The following is a 24,934-nucleotide window of genomic DNA, read 5'->3' as shown; positions in this document are numbered from 1 at the left end:
AATCACCAGATTAAAATTTTGGATCGATTCACGGGATTGTTTATGAGATATAAGCAAATATATCTTTGCTCGCATCTTTTACACGTATTCTCATGGAGGAATGGACGAGAAATGGAGTCATCGATTAAGTTTGTAATGAAGTGGTATTAAAATTTCGTTGACATTTTTTTGGCAGTAGAAGCAAGTCTAATAATAATTGATATAGATATTTCAGAATTATTCATCACTCCCATGATATTGGGAAAATTTATTTAAAAAATGTACACATGGCTGAGGTTGTATCCAACTGTGCAGGTCACAGTACGTTATGACGTGGCATCAGCGCGTCACATGCGTAGGTATAACATGAAATTACTGTATTAGAGTTACTTTTCTGTCATAAATAAGAAAAATTGATTTTATGAATGACAGATCTTGAGAGTATATAGAGTGAATATACAAAGCATTCACGGTAACTTGACGTGACGTTGCCAAACTGAAAAATATAATATGGTAGTCAGTCACGCAACGCAGCCGTACAACACCGCTCACTCCCCCATCCTATATTTTAGTTCTAATGATAATCTTGTATTCATAAGCCATGCTAGGATCCTCACCTTTCAACGCTTACAGCCCAGACACGCCCAGAATATCTATATTTTCGTGCGTTGTTCCAATGCAGTCATTAGTGCTATGTGCAGCAGGATACAGTTATTAGATTGATAACGTATAAGCGTTTTTGATGAGTAATTTGTCAAGATTCTACGCGTGTGAGCTTTGGCCGCATCGGTTACCTGTTTCTTAATAAGATCCTTTTATAAGCTATGTGTACTGACATATTATGCTTGCTGTGCCTTGTGGTTAACATAGTATCATGGTGGACTGGTTTGTATCTTTGTTTAATTAAAGTGACAACGTTGTTGCTATTGTTACTAGTTGTGTAAACTAGGCCTCTCATATCTTATTGGTATGGTATTGGTTTTGTAAGTTAAATGTTCCGGTGTTAAGGTAGTACCGTGATAGCAGCAGTCCTCAACTTCCAGAGAAATATCCCCCGTATAAAACATTATAACTAAAGTAAAAAGTAGTTGAGATACAGTACACCTTTGCGCCTCCTCTCACATGCGCAGAAGTTTCACATGCGAAGAAGAAAAATTTTCCCATTGCGTCTTTTGTCTGACTTGGCAACGTTGCATTCTAACTCAGTATCTCTTGCCCCTCAAGCATGTGTTGTAGAGAAATGTATTGTTATGAAATCAATTTGAGGTTAGTTATAATTGGAGACTGAAAATAATACACAATGACTTCGCGATTAAAACCTGTACCGTAACCTATATCCGCAAAGTTCTGACATTTATTTCAATTTATTGGGCCTTTATGGCATTTTAAACTTCCCGCGTAGAGCAACGTTGCCAAGTCACTATTTCTCACGGGTCAGGTTATGAGAGAAAGTTTGAAAATTAAAAGCAACAATCTTTAAGAATTATTTACAAAAAAATGAATACTGCTTGTTTATGTTTTTTTTGAAAAAAATTACTTGTTATATCCTCAATTAATGATTCTCAGTTTTTAAAAAAAATTCTAAGAAAAGCATGGCTGTTATTAAATAAAATGCTCACTCTAACTACGGTCGGGATAGGGAATACATGTAAATTGTACGACTTTTGATCGCTAATATTGCAAAATTTAGTACCGCAAGGACTATTAAAAAAAATTCCTACGTATAAAGGACACTTCAAATTATGTGTATTCAAAAATTGAAAGATATTGTAAGAAAAGTGATTTATCACGGTACTACCTTAAGTAATGATTCGATATTTATAGAAATTGTCGCCGCTTATCTGTGATGATGGTTTTTTTTTCATGAGCGTGATGTTTTTTGAGACAGGACTCCTTACGAGCGTGGTGCGAGTATACGATGTCATGTGTTGGTTGCCTAGTATCTGGGGCTGCCACGTGAATGATTTATATGTGCTTTGCGGGATGTTGGGGTTTGTTTGTGGTCACATATTAATTACTTATGAGTATTGATTATATTTATTTAAAAGGTTATACAAACGGTTATTATATATCAAGTGGCTTTCATGGTGTTTTCGTTTTAGTATTCTTGTTGCCTTACCTTACGAGATTATCCCCTGAGTTAGCTTATCTTCGGGCGCCCTGTTGTTGTGCTGTCGGTATGTTCCCCGGGTAATCGGATGTGTGGTTCCGCAACGGGGATCTGCAGCGCTCACAAAGCGCGTGTGTTGTCTACAGTACGGCGTTCTAAGAATGGCGCTTTAATTCACGTTAGGGTGATGTTAGTCATAGGGTTGTTACATTTGGAGTTATGGTGATTAGTATAATTATATAGTATAGTGATTAGTGTAGTCGTATGAACGTTCTAGTCGGATGTTACATAGGCGCGACGGCGCGGAGCGCGGTTGAGTGATAACCAATTAAAATGCCTGGAATATAGTGTTTACTAGATTTAATGTATTTTGATCAGTTTCCGCGTAACCGCGCCTATGTAAACCCGCCGAACTGAAATATAAAAAACCAGGTCTGAAAAACCCACCGTTAGATGTCATTCCATGGTAGCGTTCCGAAATTAGCTCGCAGTGATATAAACTCCCTAGAACAGAGGCAGAGCACTCACGAACTCGGCAACGCAATGGGTACTTCTATTTACATGACTTTTGTGTCGACTTGTGTCAACTCGTGTCGACTCTCGAAAACGAATAAATGGAACATCACACATTTGCGCGAGAGTTGATGCGCACGACACAGCAAGGTAAAAATGTGAAAAGAATGGTATCAACAAATTTAAGCTTTGCGATGAGTAAATAAAAATGTAAAAGTAAAATTGATTATATATTAAAAGTTCTGTGTATTATATTTAAATGGAGCAAACATGATATATACTACATAAATAATTACAATATGAATGAATCCATAGAATAACGTATTCATATTAATCGAGTTCATTTCTTAAGAGCTAAAATATGTTTTTGCAATTATAATTGTATGTTATTTCAAAATTAAATATTACTGATTTTATTAGATGGCAGAGTCTTTATTAGCTATCCTGATGAATGAATCCAGTAGTAGTAGCAGCAGCAGCAGTTCAGATTCTTCAAGCGATGATGGTTTCAACCCGCTGTTAGAAGATGACTACGAAAATGATCTTTTATTCCCCTTCTCCACTTTCTAATGGAGGGACGTGAACGACAGCGTGTGCGAAATTTTCTCAATACAGTTCAAGCTAAAAGCAATGAGGAGTTTAAGGAAGATTTCAGATTGGAGCGGCCAATTGTTAACATATTATTGGGTAATTATGTGCACATATTTCACCATAGTAGTTGTATACTGATATTTTTAAAGGAAAAAGCTAATACATATACGTCGATATATTTGCAGAAAGTTTGGAAAATAGTGGATTCATTCCAATCCATACCTTTGGAAAGGAAAAGAAACCTGCTGAATTGTGTTTATTAATGACACTTTGGTTTCTCGGGAACAAGGAGTCACATAGGTTACTGTCAAATTTCTTTGATATTTCATTTTCACCTGTATTTCGCATAGTGCGAAGAGTCATTGATTGGCTCATTACACTTGTTCCTCAGTTCATTAAATGGCCAGAAGGAAATAACGTTGTGGGAATATCTGAGAGATTTGAAAATGTAACAGGTATTTGTGGTTGCATTGGTGCAATAAATGGTTCTGATATTCACATTAATAAGCCAGAAGGAAATGGTAGGGTATATTTCAACAGGAAATAACATTATTCTATTCTACTGCAAGCTGTGGTTGACTGCGACCTAAAATTTACGAATGTATATTGCGGATTTTCACGATGCCAGAATGTTAAGAAGATCCGATCTATTTGTAGTAGCCGAACAGAATCACGAAAGAATTTTTCCTAACAATAGCTTTTTATTAGGCGATAAAGGATATAATGGTGTAGCACAAACGTGGCTGGCTTGTCTTTTTCGGGACAACGGAAATTTAACAGTTCAAGAAGATGAGTTCAACACGAAAATTTATCAAACACGTGTAGTAGTCGAACGAGCCTTCGGCATTCTTAAGGGTCGTTTTCGTTTATTGCAAATGATGCCACTTTGAGATATTCAATTCATGATACGTTTTTTTGTCGCATGTTGCATATTGCACAATATTTGTTTTATTAATGGAGATAATGGGGAAGGTTTCTTCAATGACGAACTTGATCAACAATGGAATGACATATCAGATAATGAAGATGTAAATGAGGACAGGGATGTTCCACAAAGAGACCCAAGAAATCTTCGGGGATACTTGTTCAACAATATGTTTCCAGAAAATCTGTAATTAGAAATTGAGAGTTCGAATCCAATGATATTCCGATGACTTGATTTACTAATATATAAATGTAAGCAATAGAAGTATAATTCAAAATTTATTTGCTACATATTTGACGGAACTTATTTTTCCAAAATTGTATCATATGAACTCCATTTCATCTTCATGAAATTGTATATTATATAAATGTAAGCAGTAGATGTATAATTTAAAATGTATATGCTAAAGATATGATGCTGCATAACTGTAAGTTATAATAGGGGTATAAATTGAGTAGATTTTGTATAAAAAGGTTTTTTTCTTTTGTCTTTGGGCAGAAACAATGATATCATCTTAGGGTTTAAGTACATAAAAACTGGTTTGATAAAACTATAAGTATTAAGTACAAGCATGAAACTATAGATATTAAAATACTATAAGTCGATAACAAAACTATAAAATACATTTAAAGTCTTGAAGGAGTTGACCGTTTTAATCAATAAAGCACTCTAACTTGTAACAGTCTTGTTTTGATCAAGAATACAATAACAGTACACGTACATAACTATGAGTATTAACTACAAGCACGAAACTATTGGTATTAAAATACTATACACTCTGTGACAAAACTATGAAATACATTCAGTCTTGAAAGAGTTAACCGCTTTAATCAATAAAGCACTCCACGGATAAAAGTATTTTTTTTGGTCCAAAATACTTTTTAGAAGATTGCACTTCTCTCTTTCTATATTAATTTTTCTCTGTGTCTTACCATTTTTCTTTCCAGTTTCAAATCTTCAAAACGTAGCTTTTTTTGTTTTAAATCAAATTCATCTTTTTTTAATTGTAATTCTTCTCTCCGCTTATTCTCGTTTTCAGCTAATAACTTTTTTTCAACTTTTTCTTGTTGTATAATCTTGAAATGCTGTAGCCATTGCTTCTCCAATTCCATCTTCGTCTTTGCAGTTCTTGAACCAGTTCTGTGAGCAGCTTTACGTTTTATTGTATCAGGTACATTGTCGCTTGCTTCTGCCGATATTGGAGTTTCTATTCATTTGTTCGGTCATAAATTTCTCTATTATTAATGGATTTCAATTTTTCTGAAATCTAGAGGAATGCCAGAAGGCCTGAATATAGTTCATACCATTTCATTCTTTTTTTTTAAGTTATTCAAAGATCCAAGAAAACTAAAAACTTGCGAAAACAATAGTAAATGTAGAGATCCCATTATCGTGTCGTGCTTAAGAATCATATTTTTAATTATAAAATCAGTGTGAATTTATTCAGAATTTTGAAAGAAGCGTTTTCGGAATTAGTTTTTCAATTTTTTTCTACTTCAGTGGTGGCTAAAGAAATCTGCAAAAAATTCCGACACTGTTTTAAGTCGATTGAAACCGTGGTTGCAACATCATACCAAACAATTATCAAAAGCGAAGAGGGTGAGGTACATGGGTTGCAAATTTGACGTGGAATGCCCAATATACAATGTATATCTATTAGGATGGTCGTTAAACGGATTTTTTACGTTAATGGCTTCGAATATAAAAAACCATCTCTAATTTTTTCAGATTTTCATTTCGAGCTCTTAGTGGCCTTATGTGATTTTCTTTTTAATTAGAAAAAAAGGTAATTTTATGATTTCCGGAATCTCGCCTATTGACAGTGATCTCAGATAGGAAATATCCTCAGGATTCGGGAAAAAATAATTAAAGAAATCCCACCTGTGCGCAAAATTGTTAAGAATCGATTTGAATACCAAAAAATTAAGGAAATTTGGAAATTGAGGAAAATGTTTTCCCAAAAAAAAAAAAGTTAAAATGATCAAAAATGTGTACTATATTCTTGGGCACTAGAATGGAATTCCCCATACATCTTCTTCCTATACATTCAAAAATAAAAACGTTTGACAATTGAAGGAAAATTAAATAAAGTATAAAATACGACTACAGGTCCTTCCCTTTTTTTCTCTTCTTAATCTATAAAGTAAATAGACGAGCATCAAACCTGCCGGTTTTTCCATACATGTAAAATAATTATGTAATTCACTTACCATCTTGATACCTCGAGAGCTGCTGGCACTAAACTGAACACTGTGAAGCCTCTTAACTGGCTGCCAATATCAGAAAAGGAGAGGGGTCCATACATTATTGCTACTGAAATAATTTTGTTGTTCCAATCTCGCATCTCTCAAAATTCTTAAGAAATGCTCGTCAAGACTGATATAAGATGTTATATGATATAAAAAGTTTTAACAGTAATGGAAAATAGAGATTACTAAAAACAAATGTATTGTTTTTTAACAACACCGGCCCAATTAAATTTTAAAAGGCTTATGGTTGAATAAACTTCAGATTTGGGTTTAGCGGACCAAAATGCATACAAATCATACTTGGTCTATAGTTCCACAAATTTTCTTCTCACCAAAACTGCTAATTTTTGGCGATTTTTATGGTTTTTTGCAATTTACTCAAAATTTTGAGGGTGTACGGGCAAAACTGACTTCAGATTCGGATTCAGTGCGTCAAAATACATAAAGATAGGTAGGTCCGGTCAAAAGTACAGACCACTTTTCTTTTTTTTTTTTGTGGGCCGGTGTTATTAAAAAACAATACATTTGTTTTTAGTAATCTCTATTTTTCATTACTGTCAAAACTTTTCCTTATTAAAAAAGAGGCGCCAAAAACGGGGAACAAATCGATTCACTCTCGGAATTTTATTGTTTCAATTATTTGTTCTCTTCTGGGTTACCCCCACTACAAAAAGGGTGGGTTCAGTAAAAAAAAAGCAAAAGGAAAGGAGGAAAAAGTCGACCGGCTCTGGAAATTTTCTTTCTTTCATTTGTTTTTTCTCTCCGAAAATACGAAAACAAAAGCCGGGATTGAATTTAAAAAAAAAAAAAATAAATAAAAAGAGTGAACTGCGATCGAACCCGTGTCCCGCATCACTCCATCCTCATGTTTTTTTTTTTTTTTTGAGGAGGAAACCATATTTATTTAGATGAACAATAATTGTACAATATTTACAATGTTGCACTTGTAATTATCTTAGTTTATGTAACCCCGGCTTAAATTTTAAGCTCAATCTAACATTTTGTTTTACATTAAGTGGTTAACTTATTTTTTAATGTTTTGTTTAAGACTTGAATGCAGTATTATAGCAAAGGCAGCAGTAATTAACTTAAATGCAGGAAAATTTCGCGCAAAAACCTGTGATTGAAAATTCATCCTCATGGGGTATCCACTCAGCCACACCACAGCTACGTCCGTGAGCGCGCGTTTGTGGAGCTTGCTTCGAATTCGCTGATGCTTCTCTGGAAGATTCAGTTCCAGAAAAAAAAAATTTCCCCCAACCACTTGCCCATTGCACATTTTGCATAAATGTTATCGAGCTGGCTTCGTATATTTTTCCATAGACTGCGTGTACAAATTTTCGAGAACACCAGGCGTCACATATTTTCGTATCAATAAAAAAATAATATATATTAAAAAAAAAAAAAGTATCCGGACTGGGAATAGTTAATTAATTTGGTTCAGCGTCCGCTAATTGAATCCAAGATTTATCAAATCTGGAGATACGTTTATTCGCTGACATTCATAACTGAAACAAAAAAATGCCAATTCTTGCATTCCTGGAAACATCTGTGCGAGCGGGGACAAGGATGCGATTGGCAACCACTTGCTCGAGCAACCGAGTGTATCTATTGTAACGTGGCATTTTTGATGCCCGTTACAAGGGGCTCTTTGAACCCTGGGCGGAACCAAAATTTAGGAATTTCCGAAATTGAGTCGCGGAGTTTTTGGAAAAGAGCGCCAGGACTAGAGTCACGCATCCGAAACTACGAGAGGGGACACTTTAGCGACCAGCGCAAGATATTTCAGTTTTTTTTGTTTTTTTTATTTTTCGAGCTACAACGGCATCAGGCAAGAAGTCGACACCGAATTCGAGGAAAGTGCGAAATGGCGGACTAGCAACAATTGCGAAGGAAGGATGTCCAGGCTGCGGAGGGGGAGCCGACGCAGATCCCCGCATCGCGGGAATCCAAGGTGGACGCGATTCCCGCTGGCGGCCGGCGCGCCGCAGCCTCTCCCCCCTTCACCCCGCCAACAATTGACCGGCGAACTTGCGACGGACCGACTAGCGACGAGGGAGCACCACGCTCACCGCCAAGACGTCATGGAGCTGCGCGGAGGACGAGATTGCGAGCTAGCTTTAAGTTCTGCGCAGCGATGCTATCGAAGGTGCGCGTCGAGTTGCGCGATCGACGAAATCGATGACGGATCGATTATTGCGTATTCTTGGGGGTATGACGTCACGTGTGGGATGGCGTATCGAGATCCGTGTTGCGGCAGGTGGTAGGTTTTTGAAACCACTCTAGTCCTGGCGGTCGTGATTAGTAGTCGCGTGTTGGGGGAGTTTCGCGAAGCAATGGAGTCGCCCAAAAATCGCGAGGGGAATGGAAAGGGGGTTGCAAGGATGTAGAAGGTAAGCGCTGCTTCTATCCCCGCGATTGAATTTCGAGCATAATTGTGAAAAGGCTTGCCGAGTAACGGATAGCCGTTTTGGATTTGCGTTGTAGAAAAGTACTCGAAATTCTTTTGCCGATTCTCTTGCTTGATGACCGTAGCCTGAGTACGCGGGTTAGAGTAAAGTAAATTTTGAGTTTCTGAAAAAGTTGAGTAGAGTCACGGGTTTTAGTTGAATCTTTCTCGTTAGTGAAACCAAGTATAGCCGAATTTCGCCGTACCGGGTCGAGCCGCGTTATCGTTTTCTTTTTGTGTCACCTCTCGAGTAGGTCGGGAAGTACCGAATTGGAGTGCTCGGATTAGCGGGTAACGTTTTGGGGAATTTTGAAAAGAATTAAGTTCGGATGCGTTGCGATTGCGTATAGTTTAGGTTACGTTTAGTTGCGCCTGCATTGAGTTCCGTACCCGTTAGTTAAGATAATGTAGGTTGAGTTGAGTTACTTTGAGCTTGTGTATAGTTGAAGTTAAATGTAGTGGTGCTTGCGCTTAGTTAAGTTTACGTTTAGTTAAGATAGTGTTTAGTCGAGGTTAGGCGATGTATAGTCGAAATTGCCGTTGCGTTGCGCAGCAGTTGAGACGAGAAGTTTGAGCATGGTGTTTTAAGTTGCGAGACCTGACGGCGCACCGTCGAATAATTAGTTTTAGTTTCGTTTCGAGCAATCATCGCCATGGAGAACAAATGGCGAATTTGCGAATTGAGAATTGCGTATGAGGATGTTGCGATCGTCGAGTGACGTTTTGAGAATTGCGTATGAGGATGTTGCGATCGTCGAGTGACGTTTTGAGAATTGCGTATGAGGATGTTGCGATCGTCGAGTGACGTTTTAGTTAGGGAGCCGCGAGCTCATTAGAGTAAGAATTAGAGTAGGTTACGTGTAATTTTCTGTTTAGTTTTAGACTCGCGATGAGCGATTTTTGAATTATATTTTTTTTTTGTTTTGTATCACCGCTATTATGAAATATAAGATTTTATTTTACTTTTGTTAAATAGCGTGTGTATTTCGAGTGTCTCTCTCTCTCTCCAAAAATTACCCCTCCCCTCTCCGCGGTACTGAGCTATCGGGCATATGCCCGAGGAATAGCGTATTAATGATTTCGAGGCGTGTTAATCACGCCAGGCGCCCAACAAAAACTTTGCGATATTATTTTAGATCCAGGATACCTCACGGACGCCAAATTATTGTGCACGCGGTAAGTTCTCGGTCATTTTCTCCGAGTGACCGAGGAGCGAGAAAAATCCACGTCACACTATATATACACGATTGTGGGCCACCTTCGGTGCATGGCTGCCTGGTATCAGGTCGGAAATGGGCCACCTTCGGTGCGTGGCCGCCTAGGTGTCACGTCGACGCTCCAACTTAGCTGGTATCACGAAAAGCCGAGCGTTGGAGATCTCCCTACTCATCTCTGGTTTGGTACATATAAATATGTACCAAACTTGGTTACGGCAAAATGCCGACCGAAGAAAAGAAAAAAGCACAAAGAACAAAGAACGGGTTCAAACCACGCGAGATTTCAATATATCTGTCATGTCGGTACGGTTGGCACTACTTCTCGCTGAAAATTGAGCTTAAAGTGGGATTCAGAAAATCTTTAAGTGGGAGGCGTTCAAAGTTCATATAAACTCGGCTACACATCAGCTTTAATGGGAGGCGCAATTTAAGCCCCCCACTTAAAGCGTATGTGTAGACCAGGCAATAGAGATAAAAAAGATCATTAACAGCTTTAGGAGTTAATTTCGCCACGTACTCTATGTCGTTGAGTTGTGACGTCAGTATGTCACTCAACAAAAACAGCACATACCAGATAGAATCGGAAAAAGGAAATATTAGTTAAATTATTAAATTAAAATTGTCATACCTTTTTGGTGGGTAATTGGATCTGGACGAACATTGGATTAATGTGATGAAAGGAAGTTTTAGAAGAATCACTAAATGGAATTTTATAATTGGATTTAAACTTGGTATATTCTGAATATTGAAGATACGTATAGGATTAAACACTTTTAATACAGTGAAATAAAAACGGTAGTAGTTCGAGCAGAGTAACGTTCTTGGATTGTACACTTGGGGACAATGAATCGACGGATAATTTTTTACACTAGAGAGTTATGTTGGCAATATAGAGAAACCTACAGCGCTATAGTCGGCCGAGCGCGAAACAAACTCAACCTAAATAAACAGAACGTAACTCACGACCGTCGAATCTAACCTTAGAATTGACGTGTCAATCCAAAAGTCATTATCTCAGCGGTATTCTAAGGTTAGATTTGATGATCATGGGTTAAGTTATGTTTATTCAGATTGAGTCTGTTTTGCGCTCCGCCGATTGTGGCGCTGCAGGTTTCTCTGTGTTGCCAACATGGATGAATCATTCAATGTATGTTGAAAAACGTAGTTTTTGCACATTTTTTTCCGTAACTTAACTTCAACTCGTCATTACTCTTTCAAAATCGCTGGAAAAAATATTCAAAAAATCATACTCAATCTTTGAAGCTTTCTGCGTGCAATGCCTTTGTATTTCGTAGAAATTTCTAAAATTATGGTCACGGCAGTCAATAATAGCCCAAGTGGTGAGCTCGGTAACGGGTAACAATAGAAGGATGCACTATAGCTGAAAATTTTGAGAAAAATTATGGTAAGCGGTTACCATTGCGATTTTATTGCTTTTATGCGTTGTTTAACAATTGATTTGAGGCATTCCGCGTTGAGTTTACGGCACGGGATCACGCGCGCGATTAACCGTGGGGTTGTCATTCATGCAATTTAGGCCACTTCTTTGGAAGTCGTAATGGACTTTGTAAAAAGTTAATGTTTGTACATTGCTAGGTTTCATTTCCAAAATTAGTGTGGATGTTATTGGCCTTAAAGATTTCAGGTTATTATAATAATGTGTTTCTCATTGAGTTTCTGTCTTGAGACTGCGGAAATGTTCGTTCACTTATATTCCTGTTATTGCATACCAACTTCGGTTCATAAAATTTTGATTCACGGAGCTCAAATTGTCGATAGGGCCCCACTTCCGATCGGGCAGTTGTCGAAAGCTGCTCAGGAAGCAAGAAATAAGAATATAAAAAAAACGTAGAGAGAATTTTTCGCGGAAATGTTCGAGAGAGAAAACGATGGAAGATGTTTTTCAACGCATGATGATCACATCTGATCGCTACATCTCAACTCTGGGAAAATATTTGAAAAAGACACGAAGTAGCTTCTCATCTGAAGCTACGGCCATGTTTCTGTGTTCTGATGGTTCTGTGGACGTGGTAGAGGATGACGATGAATGCGAATAGTTTAGATGTAGTTTAGTATATATTTACGATGACTTCTACCGTTTGAAAAAGAAGAAAATGTTTGAAATACATGTCTCATATTTCATCAAGCCACGCTTTGCACTCTTTTTTTGTTACTATTCATGACCAACCAACAAGTAAAACCTGGATATACTAAGTGTAACTTTGAGAAACCATTTTGACTCAGGAATTAAAAATTTTGACATGAAATCCGTTTTCAAAAACATGGAAGATATAACTATACGAAGTTTTACTCAAATCCAATGAAATTTTGTGATATCGGTCGGCCATATTGAATACGCCATTTTGAATTTTGCAAATTCGACTTCAGCTTCGTGATCAGCGACCTCGAAAACGTATGAACACAAAATTTTGTCACAATCACAAGCTTGGTGTACTTTTGCCGACTTTTTCGGCGATTCAGACCATTGTGGTGATGCTACTAAAGGTGCGCGTCGAGTTGCGCAATCTACGGAATCGATGAAGGATCGATTGTTGCGTATTCTTGCGGGTATGACGTCACATAAGTAGTAGCGTATCGAGATCGGCTTTGCGGCCGGTCGACGATTTGAAAGATCACTCTAGTTCTGGTGATTGCGCGAGGTGATAGTTGGAGAAAATTTGTGACACCACGTTTGGTCCTGTTTTTTTTTTTGTTGCGACGATGTCGGCGAGAAGTCACGAGGGAGTGGAAGGGTTCGCGTCTTGAATGTGGATCGGTAAGCGCTCCTAATATCCTCGCGATTGCATTTCGAGAGTAATTGAGAAACGGCTCGTCGAATAACGGAAAGCCATTTTGGATTTGCGCTGTCGAAAAGTACTCGAAATTCTTTTGTCGCTTCTTTTGTTTGGTAACCGTAGCCTGAGTAGCGTGTTACGGAGTTGAGTAAATTTTGAGTCATTGAGAATGTTGACTGGAGTCACGGTTTTGAGTTTCGTCTTTTTCGTTTTTGGAATTACGTACTGCCCGAATTCCGCTGTCAGGGTCGAGCCACGTTATCGCGTAAAATCAAAGTTGAGAAAAGTGTAATTTCGGATAATAATTAGAGTTGCGATTAGCGCTGTAGTTTAATCGAAGCCGATCGCGGTTAGCGCGTCGAGTGATATATTGTTTTTGGTTCTTGCCCTTTTGTTTATTATTAAGAGGGCGACTAGCGCAGGTAGGCTTAAGATTTCTTGGACAGTTTGTTTTTTCAGTTCTGTTTATTTTTTTTGTTTGTTAATTTCGATAACGCGGAGAGCGAATCTTGTTAGTCCTTTTTTTTGTTTTTGTATCACCGCTATTGTAAAATGTATTATATTATTTTATTTTTCGTTAAATAGTGTGTTGTTATCGAGTGTATCTTTCTCTCTCCAGAATGTCCCCTCCCCTCTCCGCGGTACTGAGCTACTGAGAATATCACCCGAGGTTTAGCGAAGATAAAGGTTTCGAAGTGTGTTGACCACGCCAGGTGCCTAACAGAATCTCGCGATATCTTCTGTAAGATCACATTTATTTTCAGCTTACATCGCGGGCCGTCAAATTATATATTTTATATTGTACTATATTATATAACGATATCGCCGCCACCACCGTGTCAAGAATCCCCTTCCACTTCCCTTCACCATCCCTCTCACCCTTCCCTTCCTCAGTCATTCCATCCGCCACCCACCCTTCCTCTATTTAACCCTTCACCCTTTGATCTTCGACCTTCAACTTCGACCCTTGGTATTCGACCTCCGATCTTCGATCTTCGATTTCCGACCTTCGATTTTCGACCTTCGATCTTTGATCGACCTTTGACTTTCGATTATTGATCGACCTTCGACCTTCGCAACGTTTATGTCCTTATGGCTATGACGATTTAACCCTTCACTCTACGTATATATCATTATACATGTGAAGATTTAACCCTTTGCCATACATGTATACCCGCATACTTATGCAGAATCAAATCTTTTTCTTACGTTTATGCCTATATGCCTATGAAGATTTAACCTTTCATCCCACGTATATACCATTATACCTTTACTGATTCAATCCTTCACCTTTGAAAATAAAACTAAGTTAATCCTATGAATAAGTGAATTTGTGGGAAAATTGGACTGGGTAAGAAAGATGATTCAAGTCAATTCATAAGATTTATTAATTTTAACGTCAGGTTTGTCTTGCAATCGTAAGATGTTTTTGTTGAATCGTTGGAATAAGGAAATGATTTTTTATTATAATAAATGATTAACAATTATCTGCTAACAAAATAATGCTACATTAGTAATTTGTGTTACACGCTGTTGTGATTAAACAACGAATAATGAATGAATGAATGAGCAAACTCGTCGAATTAAAATGATGGATTGCCAATAAATCGTTTATTGGAAAATGATAGTAAGAAATCGAAGAGAATTAATTTTCGGACGTTTGTGTGGGAAATTTTCAAACGTTACTCCCTCAATGATCCTCGTCGATACATTTACGCCGCAGCGGAGCAGCTTTCTGGGGTTGAATACTTCGATGAAAATCAGCCAAGTCCCTCGATGAGTCTTGTTGATATAATCAAACCGCAGCGAAGCAGCTTTCTGGCGTCACTAAATTTGAAGCTAGACTAACTTGAAAGTCGCAAGATCTTCTTACAGAATCCTAGTATTGCCATAGTTATAACCTAACCTGTTAAAAGTATAATTAGCATTAATTATAGTCAACGGAAAACCCCTAGAGGAGGTTTTCCGGGAGAGCATAGACTAACGCCAAAATAAAGGCAACCCCATCTACACGGAGTAGATCTATCGGTACAGACACCGTAGACATAATTAACACTGGTAACCGAGAATATTGTACTTATATCTCAATACCTTTATACATATAACCTTGAGCATTATTCCTATACATCATAATTTAACACCAATAACCCAAAATACTGTTCAACTACACATTACTATTTCAAAACACTTAGAACAAGAATATTGTTTTTCTATACTAAAATATTATTTACTCATATTATAAATCAGTATATTGCTATCAAAATTATGAATTCAAATATCTGTAATTTTAAACATTGTTAATTCATATCGTCGTTCGCATTATAATATCCAATATATCTGAAGAATAGGAGATATAAAGAATTTATATCTCCCAACAACGAACTTCTCGTAATTAATGATATGCACATCCGCATATCATTTATTATACGGCTTTGCCCGTCTTGCGTGGCTTCCCATTGGAAGCGTAAGATTCCAATATGTAAACATTCATCTACATACATTCTTACATCGGTTGCTCAAGAGACGAAAACGTTCTATTCATATCTGAAGAATATTATCACATTTTACTTCAATATAAAATAGACAATTTAAATATTGGTTAACTGTAAAAATTTATTCAGTTCAATATAATCATAACATTTGCTATAGGTGAGTCTAGTTTAAGCAGTGTTGTGCCACTGTTAGTTCAGCCAAGGTGTAATTCTTAGAATTGGTGCGCGGCAATTGGCAACGTGGCGGAGTCTTGAGAGATATATTCGATCATAGATGAAATGCTTATTAGTCAATATTATCTTACTTGAAATATCGAATATTAAATGTTAGGAATAAGCCCCAAAGGTGAAGCAGCCCCGTAGAACTCTACCTAAGATAATTATACTCGATACACTCCGAACACCTGTTCAGTCTTGCCATCTGTGCCATCTTTCGTACAATTATCGAAATCATACAATTAGTATATTATTCAATTGTTCAATTATAAATTATGGAATTTCAAGCATATTCTGATTATAGATATGATATTGAAAATACATGAAGCCACAAGCGATAGCTCATTTAATATCAAATATTATGAACATAACAAAGAAGCTCTGGAAGCAAGCCAGAAGCAAGCCGGGGCTATGTGAAGCATACCCGTTTAGGTAACAACTACGGAACGAAATTAAGTCAACCCGGTGCGAACTAATCACAATTTAGATCACTTAAGACTCAATGTCATAGATCTGTCAACTGAAATTGTGTAGGAGATGGCCTATAATATATAGGTATAAACGGGTGTGGATCAAGGTCAAGCGCAGTGTGAAAATATAAAGTCATTTAGTAACGGGTCACTATGCCCAAACGTAGAACAGTTTAATATCAAAAATTCAATTAGTAAGGGGTCACTCTGCCCGAAAGTAGATTCATTTATATTCCATCCGAGGCATTTTCGTACTTAATTTTGAATAATATTATATTCCAATGTGTAATCCAATGTACACTATCATTTGAATCCTGAATAAACTACTAGCATCAAAGTCAAAGTTTAGTTATTTAAAAATTCTCTTATAACTTCATATATTAATTATCAATTGAATCTTCGAACACCAACAACTCATCTACAATTCGTCATCGAGAAGCACCGACTGCGGATCCTGAGTCGGGTAAATCCAAGGTGAGTTATACATTAATTATTCTTATATCTCTCCAGTTCCGTCTTTCAAATGTCATTTAATACTTTAATTATAAGTCTTTAACGCGATTATTTCACGCTCGTCCAGTGTATTTTAGTACTTAATGGATATTCGCAACTCAAACTACTAATTGTACGTCCTAGTACATTTTCGCTACTAAATTTAGAGGCTAACTCATAAATTGTCCGGAACTGTCCGTTAGGATATCACAGAGGCGTGAACTCGGGAATTTGCTGACTGAACCAATAGATCGCACATCCAACTAGTATCTTGTGAGGTTGTCACAACCCTGGCTCTCGTAGGGTGGAAACCATCTGCTTGAGATGATGGCCAGCTTCGGAGACCCTGCGGATAAAGATCACGGGTCTCCTACCGACCGAGGCGCGAGCTCAAGAATGCGCGGACTGAACCATACCGGTAGACACATTCAGCCACAATCTCGGGATGCTATCACAACCCTAGCTTTTCCAGAGCGGACTCCGTCTCCTTGAGACGGCTAACCTCGGAGACCACTCGGTGTACTTCAATCGACAACCCCCAATACAGGCATACGCTCTTGTCGATTCACTCGTCACTCAACGATCTCATTTCGGCGACGCTCTAAATCCAACCGATCGTGCTCGGACTCACGCGATCCGTATTCGGATAAGTCTCGCCCCTTTTATCGATTGATCGATACATCCGAGGTGTGACAATTTCTTTACTGTTACAAGCGTTACAACCACAGTTTAGCTTCTTTCAAATTTGACAGCATTTTCACTGATTTAACCATCACCCTCGCTAACGGTAGAGTTCCGCACGAGAGATCTGCATAGCTTCCTAAGCGTTTGCGAGGGATGCCTGCAATACAGCGTTTCGGAAAACATTCTACTATTTATGCTAGATAATTGGTATTCATGGTTTTGGAGGTTCCAGTCGTTGGTTTTATGGGTCATTGCAGCAATGCGTACATCTCTACATTGTATTGATTATGTATGTATCTATTGTATTACAGTCTTGTTTATCTTCAAGGCTATATGGTGTAACGTAGGTTGCCTATAATGTAGCTCTAAGCTCCGTGATCGCTAGTAGCATTATTAAGTATTGTATAATGTTTGCATAGTTAATTATAGGATTAATATAATAATATTATGGTTCTCTGTAATGCGAAGATCTCGTAATATGATTTTAGACTCTTCATTGATAATTCTTGTTATTATACCTCATCTAGGGATATTTGGATGACTAGACATATGGTATAAGGAAGCAAGGTGTGATCTAATATAAAAAGAGATGCGCAGTAGGAAAGTCACGTGATTCCCACATGACGTCATGACGGAAATTCAGTTTTTGTCGTAAAAGGTACAACATAACCTCTGTAAACAATTATTTAACATTTAAATATTATTCCCCCATCAAATAAGGCATGGTGGACGTAAGAATGAATGACTGTTTTGTAGCTTTTAAAAATAGTGCTCAAAATAACTTCATGTGCATAATGGCAGTGAATCGCAAGAACACACCTTGTTTCCTTACACCATGGTTAGACATTTTCCATGAATGATCTGGTTACAAGATTCTAACATTTGGAATTAGGTTAGTTGGTACTAGTGTTAAGGAATAGTTATGAGCAATAAAACATACGGTCGTTCAAGTCGCATCTTTGCAAGAATGGCGATCGAGCCTCTTGCTCGATCATTCTTCCTGACGGTCATTGGGCGCTGTAGGTCGTTGAGTAGATGTAGGCAACGATCCTTACGACTGGCATTGGTATTGATGACTTGGGTAGATTATTGGTTTGTGTTCGCAATGCAGAGTATATTAATTCTGTGTTTTCGTAGGATAACTGCTGTCCTTCCGGCCCGCCCTTGTTTGGAAAGTATTTTTTTTATTTCCGTTCATTGGTTCATATTGCGATGATGTCGTCTATCTTGCAGTCGGTACGTCTCGGATAGCATTGGCACTGCGTACACATGTTTAATGCACATGTCCATGTGTATTTCACGGCATTGCTTCGATTTTGTTTGTGTTTGAAGGATATACCCAAAGGTTGAGTTACTGGCGTGGTTCTTCTTGCTTGTCGGTTGGTTCTCTGGGTTCTGTATTGCCTTTTTGCTTTTGTCTGGCTAGGTGTAGAAGCAGGTATAATAGTGATGGCTACTAAACTAAAAATAATCGATGCGTCGATTAATCGGGTCCAAGAATATAATCGGACACGACTCGATTAAATCGGTACAAAATAATCGATTGATTAACTATTTCGCATTTCTTTGAAACGGTGTATAAAAAATCAAAATTTTGTAAATTTCAGTTTGTAGTCTTATTGGTAATAGCGGAAAAGTTTTTTTGATGATTTATAGTTTCATTCATAATATTTATCAATTTCAGGTGAAAATATTCATTTATCTTTCTCTTATTATATCTGATAGGTAATTAGTAAAGTAAGACTATGATAACAATTGATACTCCAATCACATTAATTGATATTGTATTACGTCGTTCCTGGGAGTAAAAAACAAAAACCGATTATAGGGAAAAATAATCAAGTCGGTCGATGAATCAAGTTTGAAAAATAATCCATCATACTCGATTAATCGGGAAAAAATAATGAATTTAATCGAAAATCGATTACTTTTGATCATTTTTAGAAGCAGGTTCGTCAAGGAATTCCATGTAGCATCGAGCATGTGAAGCTGCACCTGTAGGCGTTCTTCACGTGTTTAACACGTTTCACGTTGATTACAGTGTCGAGAATAAGCTTGGTTATTTGAAAATTTACCCAAATTCCAATTCTTCCTGCAGTGAGGGTGCCAAAGTTTACGAACCAACTCCACATTTTCGATAGTTGACATTATCTCAAACTATTTTGTGTATGTAGTGGTTTCTTGTAATTGATATTCAATCGTTAGAAAACGGTACAGTATATTTATACATACTGTGGAATATCACCGGCTATAACTACACATATAGGCGCCGAAAAAAGTTTCGTAAACACATACGTGCAAAAATCCCATATGAAATTTTAATTTGCATTATTAAGTACCAACTGAAAAGCACCTCCCTGATGCCGATGATAAAATTACATAGACTTTGCTGAAATAACTTGCAGGGCAAGGATATTCTTATTTTTACCATTGAGAATAATTATGTTAACATTTGGATTTTATTCGCAGTTTGCTTCGTATTTTTTCACAACCCGATTATAATTTTAAGGATCTACATGATAGATCTTACAAAAAATATACATATGCACAGACAAACATATTGCGTACAAATATACAATAGATACCGATCATGTCTTCATACTGAGGTGAAAATTAGTAGTTTCTTGAATTGTTTTCTCTCAGCAAAATGAAGAAAAAAAATTCCAAATGAAAGAACAATGTTTTTGTAAAATTAGAATTTTTTCGATAACGGAAATTGTCACTTATCTGAAAAATCTGGGAAATGACGAGATATGCTGAAGACCGAGTCCCTCCCCAAAGTTTTTCAGAAATTCTCGCCCGCCTGGCTAGAGAGCGAAAAAAAGATTTCCTTCGCGAGAATTTTCACCCAGAAATGTGTTTATAAAAGCACAGCCCCCGGGGTTTGGACTTCGCAATAGCTGTCAAACTTTTTCATTTCCGTCGTAAAGGTTGCGTACATGTTCATATGTACACTGAGAGAAAAATTTCCGCATATAGTTAAAAATCTGTATAGTTAAAATATTATAGTCGGGAAGATAATTTTTATAGTAGAATTTACTCAAATTATCGTTTGGCGCACTATAAACAAAATGTTAATTTTACCACACACTTCTAGTTGATCCAAGAACGTCAAAGGGACTATAATAATCGTATAATTAACTATATTTTTTGTTATAATGTTCACCATACACAGATGTTCATCAGGATTATATTCGTATAGTGCGGTGAGCTCTGTTCTGTAGTCTTCGATAGTATAGAGTATGGTTCAATTAACTAATTTATAATCAACTATTTACGGATAAGTATTTAAACCACACGAGATGATTCCTGCAACATTTGTCAGAGTTGAATGCACCATATATAGTTTGACTCGATTTAAATATGGTTAACGCTAGTACAGTAATTATTCAGACAAGATCCTACGAACATAGTTTCAACAACTAAACATAAACTGTTGAAAATCTTTGAAAATCTACGACACATTTACAACACAAAAGTGTAGTTGAATTACAAATTTCGTGTTATAAAGTGAATTACTAAGCATTCTCAATAAATGTGCATTATAATTTTGTCATTTTGCTTAACTTAGTTGGAAACACGCAAAAGGGTATTTTGAATTTACTTCATTGCGCAGTAAATGTATCAGGTATATTTGAAAATTTCATTTACGGTACTTGGAATTTACTAAAAATTCTGCTGAATTCACTTGATAAATGGAATAATCTTATTGATCAGTTTTCAGTGACTGTACCCGTCATGTCCGTATGGACCGTATATTGTATTATCAATCAAATAACGTTATAGATTCTCATAAGGTAGTTTGGCGTAGTAGATAGGGTGCCCGACTTATAATCCGAACATTGCGAGCGAATGGGGTTTGAGCCCCGGTAAGGAAAAGATGATGCGCTAGGTTTTAATCGATCCTAAATGCGTTTTCAAAAGTTGTCAAAATGGTGTCTGCGCTCACGAAAAATCATTGAGATGAATTATCTACGAGTTCCTCATCTATTTTTTTTCATTCCAGTTTTACTATACATTTACGATGAAGCTACTCAACTCGCATGGTAAAAGTTAACAAACTGCAATCTACAATTTCGGTATTGAATTTCCAAATTATAAATCGAGTAACGATAAGTTTATCACGTTTATCGCACTAATGTTTAAGCATAGTCAGGTCTTCATTATTGTACCGTTAACCATACAACTTTTGTCAGATGTAACGATAAGTTCATAGTTCGGAACAACATAATGCAATAAGTTCTATTAACTATGAGTTCGTATTGTCCCCTGAGCACACTATTTTATATGGTAACGACAACCACACTTTTCTCTGAGTGTATACACACAAACACAACATAATATGTTTTGGAGAATTTCAGCTATCGCGACTGTTTTTACATTTTTGCGAGGTCGAGAGCCTTGAGGCGATTCTTCCGTTAAAAAATTACAATTCACGGTGCGAGATATCTATGGTGCGTGACAGTTCTCGGAAGTAGAATTATGGAGCGTAGGGTTAAATTTACCGGAATCTTTTGGCGGAGAGGGGTTTGAATTCCGAGTTTGAAAAGTTCCGAAAGCGGTGAATTCCGAATTTTTTGGCGGCGAAACTTAAAGTAATAAGGAATCGAACTTTGACGAAACATCAAAGTTTCGAATGGTCCGAACCCCGTGGCTCAAAGTTGCGAAAGTGCAAAGTTCCGGAAGGGTAAAAATCCGAATGGAGAAATGCCAAAAGAGCATAACTCCGACAAGTCAAAGTTCCGAAAATGCGACAATGAGAAAACTTGAAAATCTGAAATATCGAAATTCCGAATAATCGAAGATTTTTAATTTTGTAAATTTTTGGTTTGGTGAAATCTTACCACTTTGATCTTTCTTTGTTTCGGATTCTCGATATTTTTACGTTCGGAATTCTGGTCATTTTGATTTTCGCTATGATTTTCGGATTATCAAATTTTTTACACCCGCTCGAGTAAACTACGCTGCACTACTATATTTTAATTGCCCTAATTTTACCCTACCGAGATTTGGTTTTTTGACATTTTGCTTTATGGGAATATTACTTTTCGGAACTTTGCTCTATCGTAACTTGAATTTTCGGAAGTTGGAGCTGTCGGGTTTCCGACCATTCGAAACTTTGTTATTTTTTAAAAATATGATTTATTTAACCGAAGTTTCGTCAACAAATAATTCGGAATGAGGCACTTTGTTATTTTTCAAAAGTATGATTTCTTTAACTGAAGTTTCGTCAACAAATAATTCGGAATGAGGCACTTTTGGAACTTTCAAAATTCGGAACTTTAACCCGTCCCGGTCGGACTTCGGTCATTGAACGAAGAAATCCATTGTTCGCGATCCATCAATTGGGATGAGAGTTTTGATCTCAAGGTCACATTTTTTGATCTTCGAATTCCCATTCCGAGTTTTGATTTTACTTTCATTGTATTAGCTATTGCCCAAGCGGCTGCCTTCTCACCCAAATTTGCGTCCTTTGTGAGAACCCGTTTCCAAGCTTTCTCAGCCAACACCCTATCAGCCTCGTTTCTAACTTCAAGATTTTCACGATTCTGCGAGTAAGCAATGTCGTGGTCCTTGCAAGCTGCGTCGAGAAGATTGATTCCAGGATCACCCCGCGCGAGTCTCTTTGTTAACTTTGTACCAGGTTCACAGGACTGATAACCAGGTACATGCAATTCGACTGGAAGGCTATTGATGATTTTATTCACCAGACCCTTGCCACGATCTTGCCGCCTGCTGCTTCGTTTACCTCTGTACGCGATCATGTTCGTGCGTTGACTTAAGAAAAGTGCTTTAAAACGGAATATTTATAGCAAATCCGATCAGTCATGTCCGAGATGCGGTTTGAGAAACAACCTACTAAGCTTCCCGTGATGAATTTTGACAAACTTTCGGAGCAAAATGTCAAAAGGCACAAACGGCACGGTGAATTACTCCCGAATAGTGTACGTGAAATATTCTGTGGACCGTCGAATTGTGGTGAAACTAATGCGTTGCTCACACTTATAACCCATCACAACGGACTCAGATTTGAAAATATCTACATCTACCCAAAATCTCTCAACCAACCTAAATACCAATTGTTGCAGCAATTGTTGGACCATGTTGAGGATACGGAGTATTTTGCGTTTACTGAGCGTGAGCAAGTGATTACACCAGAAGAAGCACCGCCCAACTCAATAATCATATTTGACGATGTAGCGTGCGAGAAGCAGGACAATATTAGTGCTTACTTTTGCATGGGTAGACATCACGACGTTGACTGTTTCCATCTCTGTCAGACGTAGGCGCGTATTCCCAAACATCTCGTGTGCGACAACGTAAACTTACTCGTGTTATTCAAACAAGACGATATGAACCTGAGACACGTATACAACGACCATGTAAACACCGACGTCAATGGACACAAAGTACACACTATTCACAAGTTTTTCCCGACTGTTCCACCAGGATATAAGATCGTGGAAGTACCGTCGCATGTCATTTACCTTCCGATCACCGTCAGGACCATAGATCACGTTCAGCTCCGGTTAGTGGCTCAAGACGGAGGCCTGGTTAATTTTCGTGGCGAAGTTATTGCTGTGAGACTACATATCAAATCGCAATAAACGATGGGAATTGTATATAACAGACTGTCAAAGAGTAGGTATATCAGTAAGTCGGCATGCCCCGATCAAGTCAGTCATCGATCGATTCTCGAACCGTTAATACCTCGAAACGTGGAGTTCCTGATAGCTCTGGGTCTGAAACTGACACCTTTTGGAAGAGGAATTTCCGACAACTAAAAATCCGATTTTGCTGTTTTATCATCTGCTACGTACCATGGAGGAAGAAATCTTAAACATTGAAACGCCAGTCGTCTTTGACGAATCCATTGCGCATTACGAGATTCACGCTCACAAACCTTACGCCTCGTCAACTTTCAACAACAGCGATGAAATTCGAATCACCGTTCGGCATCAGGATCTATGCATATTACCCAGCAAAAGTCCGGTACATATCCATGGAAGACTCTTCAAACTTCATGGTACAGCTACTGTGAACACACAGCTCGTAAACAACGCAATCTGTCATTTATTTTAAAAAATTTGCTATGAAATTAATTTGGTTGAGATTGATAGAAGCAAGGACGTTGGCTTGATAAGTCTCATGAAGGGTTACGCTTCCCTGCACACTGGTCAGACTTGGCTGATGGAGAACGCTGGATGGCTTGATGTAGAAGAGAAGAAAAAATTAACCGATGCCGAGGGCAATTTTGACGTACTGATACCGCTCAGCATGATATTGGGTTTCGCTGAAGACTACCGCAAGATCGTTGTCAACGCTAAACATGAGTTAATTTTGATGAGATCAAAAACTGACGTCAACGCAATCATGCAGACTCAAGAGGAGGAATTCAAAATCACGATCAATGCAGTGGAATGGCTAATACCGTATTTGAAACTCGCGGATCAGAAAAAAGTTGACCTACTAAATTTCATTCAGAGAGATCCGCCTATTTCGATGAGCTTCCGCAGTTGGGAATTGTACGAATATCCCTTACTTCCCACAACATCGAAACACGTTTGGACTGTGAAAACTTCCACTCAGCTTGAAAAACCTCGGTACGTCATTTTGGGTTTCCAAACAAGTAGAAAGAACAAGACCGGCAAGAACGCAAGTCATTTCGATCATTGCAATATCACGGACGTCAAGCTATTTTTAAACTCTCAATCTTATCCGTACGGTAACCTGAACCTCAACATGAGTCGT

General features: G+C 37.7%; 1 long non-coding RNA gene across 3 annotated transcripts; it reads left to right on the top strand.

Annotated features, from left to right (window-relative positions):
• The first annotated feature begins 2,305 nt into the window (after window positions 1-2,305).
• Window positions 2,306-4,935, top strand: LOC124292921. 3 transcript variants are annotated; one of them, XR_006902880.1, is made up of 3 exons: window positions 2,306-2,818; window positions 3,023-3,289; window positions 3,379-4,935. It is a non-coding gene; the product is annotated as an uncharacterized LOC124292921 (long non-coding RNA). The 3 variants fall into 3 exon arrangements; XR_006902881.1 differs by having other exon boundaries at window positions 2,308-2,752; XR_006902879.1 differs by having other exon boundaries at window positions 2,309-2,812.
• The last annotated feature ends 19,999 nt before the right edge of the window (window positions 4,936-24,934 follow it).

The sequence above is a fragment of the Neodiprion lecontei genome, chromosome 2 (genome assembly GCF_021901455.1).
Source record: "Neodiprion lecontei isolate iyNeoLeco1 chromosome 2, iyNeoLeco1.1, whole genome shotgun sequence".
In the NCBI taxonomy this organism is placed as follows: domain Eukaryota; kingdom Metazoa; phylum Arthropoda; class Insecta; order Hymenoptera; family Diprionidae; genus Neodiprion; species Neodiprion lecontei.
Note: the sequence above shows the minus strand (reverse complement) of the source record. Positions and strands in the feature narration are given on the sequence as shown.